Source organism: Oryzias latipes, chromosome 13 (assembly GCF_053564925.1).
Source record: "Oryzias latipes strain Hd-rR chromosome 13, Olatipes_Hd-rR_3.1".
Lineage (NCBI taxonomy): Eukaryota > Metazoa > Chordata > Actinopteri > Beloniformes > Adrianichthyidae > Oryzias > Oryzias latipes.
Genome location: NC_136249.1, coordinates 36420001 through 36427500, shown reverse-complemented (window position 1 = coordinate 36427500; position 7500 = coordinate 36420001). Strand labels below are relative to the sequence as shown.

Sequence of the window (7500 nt, the reverse complement as noted above, 5' to 3'; positions counted from 1 at the left end):
CGTTTAGCATCTTTTAGCTGCTAACGGTCAGCGTCTCTTAGCTGCTAACGGTTAGTGTCTCTTAGCTGCTAACGATTAGCGTCTCTTAGCTGCTAATGTTTAGCGGCTCTTAGCTGCTTACGGTTAGTGTTTCTTAGCTGCTAACGGTTAGTTTCTCTTAGCTGCTAACAGTAAACGTCTCTTAACTGCTAACGGTTAGCGTCTCTTAGCTGATAACGGTAAATGTCTCTTGGCTGCTAATGGTTAGCTTCTCTTAGCTGCTAACTGTTAGTGTCTCTTAGCTGCTAATGGTTAGCGTCTCTTAGCTGGTAACGGTTCGCTTTTCTTAGCTGCTAACGGTTAGTTTCTCTTAGCTGCTAATGTTAAGCGTGTCTTAGCTGCTTACGGTTAGTGTTTCTTAGCTGATAACGGTAAATGTCTCTTGGCTGCTAATGGTTAGCTTCTCTTAGCTGCTAACTGTTAGTGTCTCTTAGCTGCTAATGGTTAGCGTCTCTTAGCTGGTAACGGTTCGCTTTTCTTAGCTGCTAACGGTTAGTTTCTCTTAGCTGCTAATGTTAAGCGTGTCTTAGCTGCTTACGGTTAGTGTTTCTTAGCTTCTAATGGTTAACGTCTCTTAGCTGCTAACGGTTTATGTGTCTTAGCTGCTAACTGTTAGCGTCTCTTAGCTGCTAAATGTCAGCGTGTTTTAGCCTCCTTGGCCCCTCAGCTGTAGTCATTTTTTGGGTTCCAGGATGGGTTCCTGGCGGTTTTCAGTAGGTGACCTCCTCTTTCCGTGAAGGAGAACCTGGATAAGAGACGATTTGAAGAAAGCCTGAGAAGAAGAAGCACAAGATCCTCTGACCTGATCTCCATCCTGTCATCCAGAGTTCTGGTTCTGTTGGCTCTGAGCAACATCTCTGTTCTTGTGGTGGATCAAAACTCCCCTGGACTTCTGATTGGAAACTGTCTAATTACTGGAGAAATTGGGAACAAGAAACGTGCGAACGCCTTCATCAGGATGAAGACACCGGAACACAAACAGATCAAAGTTCACGATCTGGAACCCAGGACAGAAAGTCCTCCTGGACATCCTGGCTGTCATCCGGACAGCGGGGTTCTGAGCGTGCTCAGTGGCCTCCTGCACCTCTGGTGTTGGTCAAACTCTCGTTTGCATCTGGATGGCTTTGTCCGACAGCGCCATGAATCTTTAATGGCGTTTACCGAGCGTCCTCTTCCTGCTCCCGGACCCACACAGACCTGGATCCCCTCCCTTCCACTGTCATGTCTCACTGAGGTTCAGGACGGTGTTCTCCACCAAGGTCAGAGGTCAGGCTTATGAGGCTGTGGAGGCGTGTCTTCCTCTCTGCTCGGTGGCCGTCTTGTTTCTAACCATGTTGGCGACTTTTTAAGAAGCTCTCTGACTAGAAGTCTTGAAAACAAGAATTCTAGAAACTGATGTTTTCCCACCAACCAGCTGATGAGGCACCAGTGACTCTGCCCCTCCCACAAACTGCTCACAGTTTCCTGCTGCTGGAGCAGAGGACCTCCGTTCTCTGATGGTTCTGAATCCTTAAACGTTCCTTCATTTCCCAGCAAAGTTCTACTGACGAGGAAAGGAAATCCCTAAACAGATCTGTTTGTGGTTCTGCTCCAGACCCGGGCCTTGAACGGGCCTGGACTCTGCCTGGCTGCCGTAGTGGCAAGAGCGGGGCGGGGTCACAGATTGAAGAAGAACCAGACGTTCTCCTGACCAGAACCACATCTTTGATGCTGCTGGAACGTTGGTTTCCTCCTTCTTGTCTGGATTTTCGTCCAGAACAAACTGGACTCTGTGCTGCTCCAACATCTCGTGAGAACTCATCATCAGATGTTGTCTGTGATGAGGAGGAGCAGCCTCTTCATCCTGTTTGAACCGCAGAGCTGGCGGTGGCGTGCTGAGCGTGCTCCCTGGAGGCGACGGTTTCCTGTAACGGCGTCCTAATGCTGCTGATCGAGGAGAAGCTGAGAGCTGATGAAGGCGCAGAGCCTAATTTATGGCTTTATTAACACGGGGGGGGGGGCAGGAAGCTGAAGAAGAGGAGGATGAAGGCTGACAGCAGTGAGTCTCCGATGGTGGAATTACAATCCTGAAAGCTGCTTTCAGGACAGAATCAAACCGTCCTGTTCAAAGCGGGACCACAGATGGTCATGTGACCTGTTGGCGTGAGCCCAGCTCTGCCGCCGCCGCCGTCGTCAGGGTGGGACGAACACGCCAGAATGAGTCTGCAAATGTAGAGAACAGTGTTCCACCCACAGGAGAACCCTTTCCACCACAAGTTTTATTTGATCTTAGGAACCTGAAGCGGGTCTGTAACGTCCCCTCCTAGTGGTCACCTGGTGAACTGACCTGGATTCAGTTCTACACCAGAACCCGACGGTCAGGTCTGATGATCTTCAGTGTTTGACCGTAACCTTCCGCGTCTGAGCGCCGGAACACTCAGGGTTCCTCCTGGTACCTAACATTCCTGCGGGGATCCATGTCGGCCGGAACGCTTCATTCTGCAGGAGCGGCGTGTTTTACTCAGATGTTGCCTCTGCTGCAGACGTCACCCTAAGCATTGTGGGTGATCTCTCCTAACTAACCTTTAAAGAAAGCTCCGCCCCCAACTATAACCATCCATTTTTTAAACGATGTGTTCAGGTAGTTTCTGAAATTTCTATCCTTCGTCTATTAATTTTCACCAGTTCTGCTCTGGCTGTTGGACGGCCGAGCATGGCGTTGGATGGCGTTGGATGATGTCACAGGAAAGTCCATCTTCTCACAGACGTGTGCAGAAAACAAGGCTCTGAACCTCCAGAAGAAGCTTCTTTAGGTTCCCCAGTTCTTCAGGTCAGAGATCGTTGGTCCCGTTCAGGTCACATGACCTCGTCTTTGACGGATCCTGAAAGCTGTCGGTTTGAAAGATCAGCAAAAATTTCTGCTGATGTTTTTGTCTTTTAACTCTGGAGCCTCTGAGGGTTTACAGCAAAAATCACTGGACATGACCCCCCATCCCAGAAATCCCCCTGCAATTTGGTCCGTTTGACTGCAGACCCACAATCTTGTGTTTGTCTGAATGTGGGACTGGCACAAATCAAATCAGATCAAATCAAATTATATCAATTCAGTTCAAATGTACTTTATTTCTAATATTACAGCAATAGTCGTCTTAATGGGCTTCATACACGTAATTGTTTATTAAGCATGAAATCAGTCCTTAAACACAATAGGCAATGACTAACCTAGACTAACCTAGATGAACCTAGACTAAACTAACCTAGACGAACCTAGACTAACCTAGACTAACCTAGATTAACCTAGACTAATCTAGACTAAACTAACTTTGACTAACCTAGATTAACCGAGACTAATCTAGAATAAACTAAACTAACCTAGACTAAACTAGACTTCTTCTTTCTCTTTCGGCTTTTCCCATCAGGGGTCGCCACAGCGAATCATCCTTTTCCACCTCACTCTATCATGAACATCTTCTACCCTAACATTAGCCAACTTCATGTCCTCTGTTAAGACATCCATGTATCTCCTCTTTGGCCGTCCTCTTGTCCTCCTGCCAGGCAGTTCCATCTCCAACATCCTTCTACCAATATATCCACTATCCCTCCTCTGAACATGTCCAAACCATCTCAGTCTGGCTTCTCTGACTTTGTCGCTAACACAGGCAACGTGAGCCGTCCCTCTGATGTACTCGTTCCTTATCCTGTCTAACCTGGTCACTCCTAAGGAGAACCTCAACATCTTCATCTCTGCTACCTCCATCTCAGCCTCTTGTCTCTGTCTCACTGCTACCGTCTCTAACCCATAGAGCAGAGCTGGTCTCACCACTGTCTTGTACACCTTTCCTTTGAGTCTTGCTGACACTCTTCTGTCACACAACACTCCTGACACTTTCCTCCAACCGCTCCAACCTGCCTGCACTCGCCTCTTCACCTCTTTTCCACACTCCCCATCACACTGAACTGTTGACCCCAAGTACTTAAACTCCTGCACCTTCTTCACCTCAGCCCCCTGTAACCTAACGCTTCTACCTTGATCCCTCTCGTTCAGACACATGTATTCTGTCTTACTACGACTGACCTTCATGCCTCTTCTTTCCAGAGCAAACCTCCACCTCTCTAGCTGTTCCTCCACCTGCTCTCTACTCTCACTGCAAATTACAATGTCCTCCGCAAACATCATTGTCCAGGGAGATTCCTGTCTTACCTCGTCTGTCAGCCTGTCCATCAGCATAGCAAACAAAAAAGGACTCAAAGCTGATCCTTGGTGTAGTCCCACCTCCACCTTGAACTCCTCTGTCTGACCTACAGCACATCTCACCACCGTCATACTTCTCTCATACATGTCCTGAACTACTCTGACATACTTCTCTGCCACTCCAGACGACCTCATACAGTACCACAGCTCCTCCCTCGGCACCCTGTCATACGCCTTCTCTAAATCTACGAACACACAATGCAGCTCCTTCTGACCTTCTCTGTACTTTTCCATCAACATTCTCAAAGCAAAAATGGCATCAGTGGTGCTCTTACGGGGCATGAAACCATACTGCTGCTCACAAATCTCCACCTTCTTCCTAAGCCTGGCTTCCACTACTCTTTCCCACAGCTTCATTGTGTGGCTCATCAACTTTATTCCTCTATAGTTGCTGCAGTTCTGCGTGTCACCCTTGTTCTTAAAGATTGGGACCAGAACGCTTCTCCTCCATTCCTCAGGCATCTTCTCACTCTCTAGAATCCTATTGAACAACCTTGTTAGAAATTCCACTGCTGTCTCTCCTAGGCACTTCCATACCTCCACAGGTACGTCATCAGGACCAACGGCCTTTCCGCTCTTCATCCTTTTCAGAGCCTTCCTAACCTCATCCTTTCCAATCTCTGCTACTTCCTGCTCCACAACAACCACATCTTCCTCCCTTCTTTCCCTGTCATTTTCCTCGTTCATCAGCTCCTCAAAATACTCCTTCCATCTTTTCTGTACACTCTCTTGGGTTGTTAGCACCTTTCCATCTCTGTCCTTAATCACCCTTATCTGTTGCACGTCCTTCCCATCTCTGTCTCTCTGTCTGGCTAGCCTGTACAAGTCCTTCTCTCCTTCCTTTGTGTCTAACCTGTCATAAAGCTCATCGTAAGCTTTCTGTTTGGCCTTTGCCACCTCTCTCTTCACTCTACGCTGCGCTTCCTTGTACTCCTGTCTACCTTCCTCAGTCCTTTCTACATCCCACTTCCTTTTAGCCAACCTCTTCCTCTGGACGCATTCCTGTACTTCCTCATTCCACCACCAAGTCTCTTTACCGTCTTTCCTCTTTCCAGATGACACACCTAGCACCTTCCTACCTGTTTCCCTGATAATCTCTGCTGTAGTTTCCCAGTCCTCTGGAAGCTCATCCTGACCACCCAGGACCTGCCTCAACTTCTGCCTAAATTCCTCACAAGTTTCTTCATTCTGTAGCTTCCACCACTTGGTCTTCTTTTCTGTTTTCCCTCTCTTCTTCTTCCTGACCTCCAGAGTCATCTTACACACCACCATGCGGTGCTGTCTGGCTACACTCTCTCCTACCACCACTTTGCAGCCATTAACCTCTCTCAAATGACCTCGTCTACATAGGATGTAGTCCACCTGAGTACTCCTACCTCCACTTCTGTATGTCACTCTATGTTCCTCTCTCTTCTGGAAGTAAGTGTTGACTACAGCCATTTCCATCCTCTTTGCAAAGTCCACCACCATCTGTCCCTCCAGATTCCTTTCCTTCACACCAAACCTGCCCATCACCTCCTCATCACCTCTGTTGCCCTCACCAACATGCCCATTAAAGTCTGCTCCAATAACAACTCTCTCTCCTCTGGGAAAACTCTCTATGACCTCATCCAACTCATTCCAGAATCTCTCCTTCACTTCTAACTCACAGCCAACCTGTGGCGCATACCCACTGACTACATTCACCATCACCCCTTCAATTTCTAACTTTAGGCTCATCATCCTGTCTGAGACTCTTTTCACCTCTAGAACACTGTTTCCAAACTCCCCCTTCAGAATCACTCCTACCCCGTTTCTCTTCCTATCAACACCATGATAGAACAGTTTGTATCCTCCTCCAATACTACCTGCCTTGCTGCCCTTCCACCTTGTCTCCTGCACACACAGTACATCTACCTTCCTTCTCTCCATCATGTCTGCCAGCTCTCTGCCTTTCCCTGTCATTGTGCCAACGTTAAGAGTCCCTATTCTCAAACCTATGTTCCTGCCTTTTCCCTTCTCTCTCTGGCAACGGACCCTTCTGCCTCCCCTCTTTCTTCGACCAACAGTAGTCAAATTTCCACCGACACCCAGTAGGTTAACAGCATCGGTGGCAGTCGTTGTTAATCTAGACCAGTGTTTTTCAACCAGTGTGCCGCCGCGGCACACTAGTGTGCCGTGGGAGATGGTCAAGTGTGCCGTGAGAAATTGCCCTCATTAACTGATCTAAAAGCAATTACCATCTCCAGGAAATCAGCTCTTTGTTCATCCAAACAGGCCCTGATAAAACACTGAGAAGTTAAGAATATGAAATATCATAAAATTATTTTTTCTTTGTGTTTATATGATTCTAATACAGACATTTTGATAACAATAATGGGATAGCGCGATTTAGCCGCAGCTTCAGCTGTTTTAGGAAAAGTCCCGCCCCTTTAACTGTCTCCACCAATCATTCTTAATCACATGTCATCAGTCTGACCAATCAGAAGTGGATAAAGTATTCACTTCCTTGTTTCGATTTAGCGCAAAAAAGTCTCTCTGTTCTAACAAAAATACCAGCTAAAGCTCGTCTTTAGCGGTGTAGCTTTCCACAGAATCTGGTATCAGACCGTGGAACAAGAGAACAAAACCATGAAGCTCAAAGACGCTGGTCTTTCTGCGGTCGGCGGATTACGGGCACTACATCTCCCATGATGCATTAAAGTGACTTTTTTAGCGGACAATGAGTCTCTCCTCTTAACGTCTTAAAACAACGAACACACATCAAACAGTTTTTGAATCTTTTGACTGAATTTTTAATACATCTTTTAGAAAAAACAGCTGCAGCTTCCAGCTTTTTCTGCAACATTTATCACAAAAATGCATGTGAGATTGTGGAGCGTCTGTAGATCAATACAGACTGAGCTTTTTCTGTTTTTTTATTTATCTCTTTTTTTGGATGCTGGTGTGCCGCGGGATTTTTGTCAAGGTTAAAGTGTGCCGTGGCTCAAAAAAGGTTGAAAAACACTGATCTAGACTAAACTAACTATGAGTAACCTAGATTAACCTAGACTAACCTAGACTAAACTAACCTAGACTAACCTAGACTAACATAGACTAAAGTAGGCTAACCTAGACTAAACAAACATAGACTTAACTAGACTAACCTAGACCAACCTAGAACAACCTAGACTAACCTAGATGAACCTAGACTAAACTAGACTATCCTAGACTATACTAGACTAAATTAGTCCAAACTAGACTAAACTAGT

At 46.7% G+C, this 7500-nt stretch overlaps 1 protein-coding gene across 2 annotated transcripts in view; it reads left to right on the top strand.

Annotated features, from left to right (window-relative positions):
* Window positions 1–7500, top strand: part of arrb1 (arrestin, beta 1) — a 30193-nt gene that overhangs the window by 3883 nt on the left and 18810 nt on the right. The gene's annotated exons all lie outside the window — the stretch shown is intronic.